This window comes from Schistocerca americana, chromosome X, assembly GCF_021461395.2.
Source record: "Schistocerca americana isolate TAMUIC-IGC-003095 chromosome X, iqSchAmer2.1, whole genome shotgun sequence".
Lineage (NCBI taxonomy): Eukaryota > Metazoa > Arthropoda > Insecta > Orthoptera > Acrididae > Schistocerca > Schistocerca americana.
The window spans coordinates 509,787,649-509,799,703 of NC_060130.1; the positions used below are offsets into that span (position 1 = coordinate 509,787,649).

The 12,055-nt window shown below is 44.7% G+C and overlaps 1 pseudogene; it reads right to left on the reverse strand.

Moving 5' to 3' along the window:
- Window positions 1-382: 382 nt before the first annotated feature.
- Window positions 383-500, reverse strand: LOC124557242 (annotated as a pseudogene).
- Between the last annotated feature and the right edge of the window lie 11,555 nt (window positions 501-12,055).

The window sequence follows — 12,055 nt, forward strand, 5'->3', positions numbered from 1 at the left end:
CCTTACCGGCCTAACATCTGCAATTCACAGAGGGCTTGATCCGAAGCAGCATAAAGTTCACGCAGGATGGAATAGTAATATTCATAAGTTCTCCGAAAGTCTCGCGCTTTGGCAGCACAGAAACGTATCAAAGTCTGCGTGAGCCTCGGTTTCGCTAGCTATATCCACCAGTCAAGCACTCCGTCTTCAGGCAACAAGTGGCCCAATAGGACCGTCCGACCGCCGTGTCATCCTCAGCTGAGGATGCAGATAGTAGGGGCGTGTGGTCAGCACACCGCTCTCCCGGTCGTTATAATGGTTTTCCTTGACCGGAGCCACTACTATTCGGTCGAGTAGCTCCTCAATGGGCATCACGAGGCGAGGCTGAGTGCACCCCGAAAAATGGCAACAGCGCATGGCGGCCCAGACGGTAACCCATCCAAGTGCCGGCCACGCCCGACAGCGCTTAACTTCTGTGATCTGACGAGAACCGGTGTATCCACTGTGGCAAGGCCGTTGCCCCATCAGTCAAGGGTGGAGGAGTATTTCCCAGTGGACCGTAGAGTATGCTCCCACACGACTTGCATCACGTCATCGAGAGAAGGGTCAGCTAGATGAGCGACGTTTAGCATCCACGGAGGGCGAAACAATTTGACTGGTTGCCATTCAAGATTGAGAGTTATGGCCACAGCACAGTGATCCGTAAAGGAAGCTGGGATAACTTCAACGTTAAGAATACTATCGCTCAGGAAGTCCGATAAGTAAAATCTATCTAACCTGCTACTAGAAGTCGCAGTAAAGTGAGTAAATTTAACTAATGTCGGGTATTTACATATCCAAACGTCTTTTAGGCGTAAGGAGCGGCCCAATTCATGTAATTCGAGACAGAAATTAAGGTTTGGAGATTGATCCACAGGACGCAATACACAGTTAAAGTCATCACTCAACAGAATACCCGGAGGACTCTTACGCAACAAATAAACAATATCCTCTTCATAAAAACGCGAACGATCCACCACGTGACCAGTGCCAGTAGGGGCATATAAACGAACCAAAGTAAGATTAAAAAGTTGACACCCTATGCCCCTGCCAGAATCCATTTCCACTTCAGCAATAGGAATGCTTTCATGAAAGAATAAGGCGGTCCCCGTAGAATATTTGGGTGCTACATTAAAGATCATACGAAAACCAGATAAGGAGAAATTACTAAATAGCACCTCCTGTAAGAAAACTGTGTCCGCACATGAATCATAAATGAACTGACGCAGCGAAGCCAATCGCAATTCTTATTCCACACGATTAACGTTTAAGGAAAGGAACATGTAGGCTTGGGTAATTGATCACAGCTGGACAGAGATGTACGGAATATCGGAGTAGAATTATGTAGACAGCTGAGAGTCAAGGTCCACTGTGGAATCCACAGTGGAATCACACATCGGGGGACCATAACCCACGCCATCGCAACCTATTTTCTTAGATTTCTTACAAGCCACCGCACGGTCAAGTTGTATACGCTGTTTCTGCCGGCTACGTGAGATGGCGGCCTCTGCAGACAGAGGCTTGGGAGGGGTCATAGGCACAGCTTCCTCCCCCCCCCCCCAGACCTAGGGTCATGTAATGCAATGCCAGTCACTAAGGCGGAAGCATTCTGTGGAATTACCAATACAACAGGTGATACTTGGTCGCTAATTTTCTTCTCCTCGGGAGCTGCTGTAGGCGGCAAATACAGGAAGACGAAGGAACAGGAGGACACTGCATCGTCTTAGGCTGTAACGGAGGACACAAAGACGAATGGGGGGCTCCGCTCCCTCTTCACACACAGGCAGCTCAGAAGGAGCCACTTCGCGACCAGGAGGGATGCTGGAGATAACTTCTTCGCCACTCACCGTACCACGGAGGGGAGGTATAGTAGCATCAAGAGTAGCAGGGGACACAATCGATGCGGAGGAGGTTGGCGCAGAAGGTACAACCAAATCCTCACCATCACCTTCCTGAGTGCGATGTCGCTTGTTTGCGCCGTTATAAGTTCTATCCTGGGGCCAATAGGATTCAGAACCTGTCGCGGAGGTAAAGGCGGAAATTCATTGACACGATTATCAGAACTGACTGTTTATACATTATAATCCGAAGCAGAAGTAGGTCCGACGGCGGGAGGAGAAGGAACAAGATCAGCAACCGTCAATTTGTGAAGCTGCACTAATGACGGCTTTAATACAAAAACCCTCCGCGGACAATTAGAACGAACATGTCCACTTTCATTACATAGGAAACAGGTTCCCTCTTGACCAGTATACATGATACTGATGCGGTAACCACACACTTGTAAATGTGATTATATATTGCGTTTGACATGCACTTCCAAGGAAAGAATTCCACTATAACACTGTAATCTGCGTTGAGTAGACCAGCGTTCACGACGGATGTTTTTCACGTTACCATAAGGAGTCAATATGCCCTTTAGAAAACTGTCATCAACTTCCGGCGGGAGGCTGAACGCTCGAACATTGGTGTATTCGATTTCAGCATCTGCGAGTGACACTATACTAGGGGAATTATCAAGATGTCTGAACAGGATGTGAGAACCATGTCGCGACAGTAATCTTTCAGCATGAAAGATCCATGAATTTCATGTAAAACACGTACTCGTCAGCATCACAATGCCGCGCGGAGTGGCCGCGCGGTTAGAGGTTCCATGTAACGTGTTGCACAACCCCTGCCGCCAGAGGTTCGAGTCCTCCCTCGGGCATGGGTGTGTGTGTGTGTGTTGTTCTTAGCATAAGTTAATTTAAGTAGTGTGTAAGTTTAGGGACCGATGACCTCAGTAGTTTGGTCCCTTAAGAATTCACAGACATTTGAACACATTTCAGCGTCAAAATAAGCGGTGTGATCCTGATCAGAGTTCACATGAATTGTATCGAGAAGCCAATCGTGGATTTCTAGGGTCCCAGGCTGAATGTGTCACGTTGTTTTATCGAAGCGGAAAAGTTCATTGAGATGAGCAACCTCCTGCTGTAGTGAATCGCGCTGCTGTTGAAGTGAAAAGCGGCCTCCATATTATGCAGAAGACGTAACACAATCTTCTTGTGTGAAGCACCCATGTGCATTTCGCAGTGAGGTGTGTATGGAATGGGCAGAAGCTGTCGTGATGAGGGAGACATGGAAGACGCATTAATCTTCATGCCTTCTGATCTGGCAGAATGGCTTCTTGCGTCCAGCGTAGGAGACAGCATGCCTAAAGCCGGAGATTGCACAAGAAGATGATTATAGAGGTCCATAGGTAATGGAAAAATTTAAGAAAATCGGCCCCCAATATGGGGCCAAACATGCAGGCCATTAACAATCATCATGAAGGTGAGAAAACATTTTGCAGATTTAATTTCATATGACTCTGAGGCATGTCCTTTACATCCCGTAAAACACCACTTATATCCAAACCTGTGTTGACCAAAATTCCATACCAGATATCTTTTCAAACACAAATAATCGTGAAGATTCACATTTAGCAGAAGCTGTGGCATTGTCATTACAACTACAATCTTACTGGTTATACAACGGATATGCACGTCTATACACATCCGTTGTTGATATCTGGGAACCCACACAGTTTGCAACATCATCTAGCATTTCGCCTGAAGTGTCTATGGAACCAACACCATTTGAATTTGCGTGGCTGCCGCTCGTCAATGCGCCGTACGCTCCTTGGGCTGTCAGCTGCCAGCTTGGCGTAGAGTCTTGCCAGTTCAGTGAGGATTCTCTCAATAGGAGGCTCTGGTGGTTGCACAGCCGAGACGAGACTTCAGTGACAGCGAAACATGGGAAGTGACGTAGTTGAAGGCGTTGTGAATATTGACTTTGAAGACGATATTTTAGATGAGGCAGAAATATCTGTGTTTGTTTTATGTTATTGTTTTTGTTGACGTGGTAGATGCTGCATAAATCCTTTTCAGCGATGAATTTCTTTAATAATTTCAATTTTGACAGTTATTTTTAACACTATATTTGAGATGTAAGGAAGTCATTGCAAATATATTTCTTCAACAAATGCTTCAATTTACTGTACAACAATGAAAGTAGGAAATGGCCACATTTGTGTACATGGTGCATAGCAGGTTACATGAGAGCAAACATGGTGAAAACATAAAGAAACTAAAAAAATGTGATAAATAATAGCGAAATTCAAGTAAGAAGGAATTGTTCACATCATGTATTGTGGAAGAACTCCGTACATTGTGGGCAAACAAGAACCTTGCACTTTTGCAGATGTATCTTGTTCTTCTTTTGCAGTTTTTATTTCTGTACCGAGGAGGATTCTCACATTCCTTTTTTTTTTTTTTTTCAGGGTAATGGGCTATTCCATCCAGTCTTATATATGCAGTACACCCAGTGCGTTGCCTTTTCTTCCAGTGAGTATGGTCAGTGGTGTTAGATGGTCTGCCACACTTCCTTTGCAGGCTTCCAAGCTATGTAATTGTTGTAGCAACTGAGGCCTTGTATTCCACCAAAGAAATATTTCTCTCAGTGCCTCTTTTGTAAAGAATCCATGCATTTACTAGTGCAACATTATAAAAGTGGAAAAATATTCTCAAATAAAACTTCTTGCTCTTCATTGTGTGAGGGTAGTGTGCAACCATCTGGTCAGTCATGTCTACTCAGCCCATTAATTTGTTGTAGCATGCAACAGCATCTGGCCTCTCGATATCTATGCGAGCATGGTTCTTCACGTCCCATCACAGTATCAGTTGGTGTCCCTCCAGAAAAGGTAGATATCATGTGGACAATGTTTCTCTCCACCCATCACAAAACTGTAATATTGTCATTAGAAGTAGCAATAGACATTGAACCTCGACATGATTCCATTAGAGCTTTGCTGTTGGTCAATTTACTCTCTGCACCCTACAGTCTGTTCGACCTTATGGTTCCCAATACATGAATTTTCTTTTGCTTGAGATATGAAAGCAATGGGATTGCTGCGAATAAATGGTCAAGAATGATCTTGTGATTTTTTCCTTCTAGCCCCTGGCACAATCTTACGACAGTGTCCCCAATAGGACTGAAGCTCAGTGTGTAATTCCGCTCCCGCCTTTTCTCTTGGTACATCTCAAAAAATGTTGCGCATCAATCTGAGCTAGAGCGTACTCATGATTTCAATCCCCACTTTTAGGGCTTAGACTTTATATACTGTTTGGCCCTGCTTCTACCCTTGAAGAGGATAATCATTTCACTTATAGACTGATATTCAGTAGGAGTTACATTCCCCGAAAATGTCTCTTTCATTGTGTCCAATATGGGTTTCACCTTCACAAACATGGCAGAGTTATTTCCCGGGATTTCGTTCAAAAATGGTTCAAATGACTCTGAGCACTATGGGACTTAACATCTGTGGTCATCAGTCCCCTAGAACTTAGAACTACTTAAACCTAACTAACCTAAGGACATCACACACATCCATGGCCAAGGCAGGATTCGAACCTGCGACCGTAGCAGTCGTTCGGTTCCGGACTGAGCGCCTGAACCGCTAGACCAACGCGGGCGACCGGGATTTTGTCTTTGTCCACAAAACGTAAATACGTTTTTAGACTACTGGCCAGTAAAACTGCTACAAGACGAAGATGAAGTGCTACGGACCCGAAATTTAACTGACAGGACGAAGATGCTGTGATATACAAAGGATTAGCTTTCCAGAGCATTCACGCAAGGTTGGCGCCAGTGGCGACACCTACAACGTGCTGACATGAGGAAAGTTTCCAACCGATTTCTCATACACAAACAGCAGCTGACACGGCGTTGCCTGGCGAAACGTTGTTGTGATGCTTCGTGTAAAGAGGAGAAATGCGTACCATCACGTTTCCGACTTTGATAAAGGTCGGATTGTAGCTTGTCTAGATTGCGTTTTATCGTATCACGACATTGCTGCTCGCGTTGGTCGAGATCCAATGACTATTAGCAGAATTTGGAATCGGTGGGTTCAGGAGGGCAATACGGAACGCCGTGCTGCATCCCAACGGCATTGTATCACTAGCAATGGAGATGACAGGCACCTTATCCACATCGCTGTAACGGATCGTGCAGCCACATCTCGATCCCTGAGTCAACAGATGGGGACGTTTGCAAGACAACAACCATCTGCTCGAACAGTTCGACAACGTTTGCAGCAGCATGGACTATCAGCTCGGAGACCATGGCTGCGGTTACCCTTGACACTGCATCATAGACAGGAGCGCCTGTGATGGTGTACTCAACGACAAACCTGGGTGCACGAATGGCAAAACATCATTTTTTCGGATGAATCCAGGTTTTGTTTACAGCATCATGATGGTCGCATCCGTGTTTGGCGACATCACGGTGAACGCACATTGGAAGTGTGTATTCGTCATCGCCATACTGGGGTATCACCCGGTGTGATGGTATGGGGTGCCATTGGTTACACATCTTGGTCACCTCTTGTTCGCATTGACGGCACTCTGAGCAGTCGACATTACATTTCAGATGTGTTACGACCCGTGGCTCAACCCTTCATTCGATCCCTGCCAAACCCTACATTTCAGCAGGATAATGCACGAACACATGTTGCAGGTCCTCTATGGGCATTTCTGGATACAGAAAATGTTCGACTGCTGCCGTGGCCAGCACATTCTCCAGATCTCTCACCAACTGAAAACGTCTATTCAATGGTGGCTGAGCAACTGGCTCGTAACAATACACCAGTCACCACTCTTGATGAACTGTGGTATTGTGTTGAAGCTGCATGGGCAGCTGTACCTGTACACGCCATCCTAGCTCTGTTTGATTCAATGCCCAGGCGCCTCAAGGCCGTTATTACGGCCAGAGGTGGTTGTTCTGGGTACTGATTTCTCAGGATCTATGCACCCAAATTGCGTGAAAATGTAATCGAATGTCAGTTCTAGTATAATATATTTGTCCAATGAATACCCTCTTATCATCTGCATTTCTTCTTGGTGTAGCAATTTTAATGACCAGTAGTGTATTTTCTCAAATCTCTTAAGTGACATAATGTCAGCAATAAGATCCATTCTCAAAACTGGGTTACCTGACCAGTTCATACGTCCGTTTTGGGTACTTCATATATGTCATGATCAAATTAATCGCTAAGAAGCAATGAACTTCACTTACTGAGACAGAGAAATTGCATTCGCCATTTGAAAAAGCATTCCGTGTTGTCTCTCTGACTATCAAGTCCAGTGCTTTAGGAGTGTACATGTTGTAGTAGTAAAAATATGGTGTCTTCTCTACTAAAAGATCGCTATTGCTTTTGTAAACGCCACAGAATGCAGGAATGTCACCAACGAAGTCAATGTCCTTGTTTGTATACCACATATTACGTGAAGATGTTGGAGAATTCGAAACTTGTACTTGCAGTTGCACTATTGGTCTGGACTGTTATTGAGTGAATTGCCCTATCAACAGTTGAATCAACACTAGCAACAGTGTCACCACTACAACACTATCATCATCAGAATCGTCATCATTAATATCACTGTCTTTATCACACGTAATTACGTCCAAATCAGAACAATTGGCATCATCAACAGAATCTAAAATGAGTAAAATTTCCCCTGGGCTTAATGCTTTCCTTCGATTCATTTTTAATAATGTTGGAAGAGAAACTGTAAAATAAATGAAAGTAACAAAATGACAAAAACGGTATTTTATAATTGAGACTCTGGTGGTTACATGGTATTTCAGGTTATGTTACCTATGCAATGTGTCCACAAATGTGTACATTTGTAAACAGTCGATTTACACAAAATAGTTTCCAGATATCACTGTTTCAACAGTAACATCATAATAATAAATGTTCAAAGCACACAATAAAAAATTGTAGACGAAAAATTCTCCTGCAAAAAAAAAAAAACGTAAATTATGATTTCAAATGCATGTACTAAACAACAGGCAGCCGCTGACTATCCACAGATATAAAAACATCTCTCTTCATAACAGTTAAAGATAATGAACTAGGGACAGGGTAGCCATCTTATGGGAACACAATGGCCACAAATGTAACCAATGCCCATTGGGCTCAAATGGCTCTGAGCACTATGGGACTTAACATCTAAGGTCATCAGTCCCTTAGAACTTAGACCTACTTGACCTAACTAACCTAAGGACATCACACACATCCATGCCCGAGGCAGGATTCGAACCTGCGACAGTGGCGGTTACGAGGTGCCAAAACTAGAGCGCCTAGAGCCGCTCGGCATCACCGGCCGTCCACTGTCCATTAAGGAATGCATTTTCTTCAATATATTCAGCATACGGTTAATGGCTACATATGTGCCAGAATCCCTGAAGAGGTTAATTGTCATAGTAACTCAGCCACAGGCTTTGTGCTACTCTGATTTTCAAGAGATGAACAATCGTAGTCCGTAGCTCGTGGTCATGCGGTAGCGTTCTCGCTTCCCACGCCCGGGTTCCCGGGTTCGATTCCCGGTGGGGTCAGGGATTTTCTCCTCCTCGTGATGACTGGGTGTTGTGTGCTGTCCTTAGGTTAGTTAGGTTTAAGTAGTTCTAAGTTCTAGGGGACTGATGACCATAGATGTTAAGTCCCCTAGTGCTCAGAGCCATTTGAACCATTTTTTTTAACAATTGTAAGCTCATTTGTTGGAGAGAAAATAGGAAACGTAATATACATTCATATTCAGGGAGGCAAATACACTATGGCCATTAAAATTGCTACACCACGAAGTTAACGTGCTACAGGCGCGAAATTTATTAACCGACAGGACGAAGATGTTGTGATACGCAAAGGATTAGCTATCCAGAGCATTCACACAAGGTTGGTGCCAGTGGCGACACCTACAACGTGCTGACATGAGGAAAGTATCCAACCGATTTCTCATACACAAACAGCAGCTGACACGGCGTTGCCTGGCGAAACGTTGTTGTGATGCCTCGTGTAAAGAGGAGAAATGCGTACCATCACGTTTCCGGTTTTGATAAAGGTCGGATTGTAGCTTGTGCGATTGCGGTTTATCATATCGCGACATTGCTGCTCGCGTTGGTCGAGATCCAATGACTGTTAGGAGAATATGGATTTGGTGGGTTCGTGACGGTAATGTGGAATGCCATGCTGGATCCCAACGGCCTCACATCACTAGCAGTCGAGATGACAGGCATCTAATCCACATCGATGTAACGGATCGTGCAGCCACATCTCGATCCCTGAGTCAACAGATGGGGATTGGGGATGTTTGCAAACAACAACCATCTGCACGAACAGTTCGACGACGTTTGCAGCAGTGTGGACTATCAGCTCGGAGACCATGGCTGCGGTTACCCTTGACGCTGCATCACAGAGAGGAGCAGCTGCGATGGTGTACTCAACCTGGGTGCACGAATGGCAAGATGTCATTTTTTTAGACGAATCCAGGGTCTGTTTACAGCATCATGATGGTCGCATCCGTGTTTTTCGACATCGCGGTGAACGCACATTGGAAGCGCGCATTCGTCAGCGCCATACTGGCATATCACCTGGCGTGATGGTATGGGGTGCCATTGGTTACATTGGTTACACATCTTGACACCTCTTGTTCGCATTGACGGCACTCTGAACAGTCGACGTTACATTTCAGATGTGTTACGACCCATGGCTCTACCCTTCATTCGATCTACATCTACATCTACATCTACATCGATACTCCGCAAGCCACCCAACGGTGTGTGGCGGAGGGCACTTTACGTGCCACTGTCATTACCTCCCTTTCCTGTTCCAGTCGCGTATGGTTCGCGGGAAGAACGACTGTCTGAAAGCCTCCGTGCGCGCTCTAATCTCTCTAATTTTACATTCGTGATCTCCTCGGGAAGTATAAGTAGGGGGAAGCAATATATTCGATACCTCATCCAGAAACGCACCCTCTCGAAACCTGGCGAGCAAGCTACACCGCGATGCAGAGCGCCTCTCTTGCAGAGTCTGCCACTTGAGTTTATTAAACATCTCCGTAACGCTATCACGGTTACCAAATAACCCAGTGACGAATCGCGCCGCTCTTCTTTGGATCTTCTCTATCTCCTCCGTCAACCCGACCTGGTACGGATCCCACACTGATGAGCAATACTCAAGTATAGGTCGAACGAGTGTTTTGTAAGCCACCTCCTTTGTTGATGGACTACATTTTCTAAGCACTCTCCCAATGAATCTCAACCTGGTACCCGCCTTACCAACAATTAGTTTTATATGATCATTCCACTTCAAATCGTTCCGTACGCATACTCCCAGATATTTTACATAAGTAACTGCTACCAGTGTTTGTTCCGCTATCATATAATCATACAATAAGGGATCCTTCTTTCTATGTATTCGCAATACATTACATTTGTCTATGTTAAGGGTCACTTGCCACTCCCTGCACCAAGTGCCTATCCGCTGCAGATCTTCCTGTATTTCGCTACAATTTTCTAATGCAGCAACTTCTCTGTATACTACAGCATCATCCGCGAAAAGCCGCATGGAACTTCCGACACTATCTACTACGTCATTTATATATATTGTGAAAAGCAATGGTCCCATAACACTCCCCTGTGGCACGCCAGAGGTTACTTTAACGTCTGTAGACGTTTCTCCATTGATAACAACATGCTGTGTTGTGTTTGCTAAAAACTCTTCAATCCAGCCACACAGCTGGTCTGATATTCCGTAGGCTCTTACTTTGTTTATCAGGCGACAGTGCGGAACTGTATCGAACGCCTTCCGGAAGTCAAGAAAAATAGCATCTACCTGGGAGCCTGTATCTAATATTTTCTGGGTCTCATGAACAAATAAGGCGAGTTGGGTCTCACACGATCGCTGTTTCCGGAATCCATGTTGATTCCTACATAGTAGATTCTGGGTTTCCAGAAATGACATGATACGCGAGCAAAAAACATGTTCTAAAATTCTACAAGAGATCGACGTAAGAGATATAGGTCTATAGTTTTGCGCATCTGCTGGACGACCCTTCTTGAAGACTGGGACTATCTGTGCTCTTTTCCAATCATTTGGAACCCTCCGTTCCTCTAGAGACTTGCGGTACACGGCTGCTAGAAGGGGGGCAAGTTCTTTCGCGTACTCTGTGTAGAATCGAATTGGTATCCCGTCAGGTCCAGTGGACTTTCCTCTATTGAGTGATTCCAGTTGCTTTTCTATTCCTTGGACACTTATTTCGACGTCAGCCATTTTTTCGTTTGTGCGAGGATTTAGAGAAGGAACTGCAGTGCGGTCTTCCTCTGTGAAACAGCTTTGGAAAAAGGTGTTTAGTATTTCAGCTTTACGCGTGTCATCCTCTGTTTCAATGCCATCATCATCCCGTAGTGTCTGGATATGCTGTTTCGAGCCACTTACTGATTTAACGTAAGACCAGAACTTCCTAGGATTTTCTGTCAAGTCGGTACATAGAATTTTACTTTCGAATTCAATGAACGCTTCACGCATAGCCCTCCTTACGCTAACTTTGACATCGTTTAGCTTCTGTTTGTCTGAGAGGTTTTGGCTGCGTTTAAACTTGGAGTGGAGCTCTCTTTGCTTTCGCAGTAGTTTCCTAACTTTGTTGTTGTACCACGGTGGGTTTTTCCCGTCCCTCACAGTTTTACTCGGCACGTACCTGTCTAAAACGCATTTTACGATTGCCTTGAACTTTTTCCATAAACACTCAACATTGTCAGTGTCGGAACAGAAATTTTCGTTTTGATCTGTTAGGTAGTCTGAAATCTGCCTTCTATTACTCTTGCTAAACAGATAAACCTTCCTCCCTTTTTTTATATTCCTATTAACTTCCATATTCAGGGATGCTGCAACGGCCTTATGATCACTGATTCCCTGTTCTGTACATACAGATTCGAAAAGTTCGGGTCTGTTTGTTATCAGTAGGTCCAATATGTTATCTCCACGAGTCGGTTCTCTGTTTAATTGCTCGAGGTAATTTTCGGATAGTGCACTCAGTATAATGTCACTCGATGCTCTGTCCCTACCACCCGTCCTAAACATCTGAGTGTCCCAGTCTATATCTGGTAAATTGAAATCTCCACCTAAGACTATAACATGCTGAGAAAATTTATGTGAAATGTATTCCAAATTTTCTCTCAG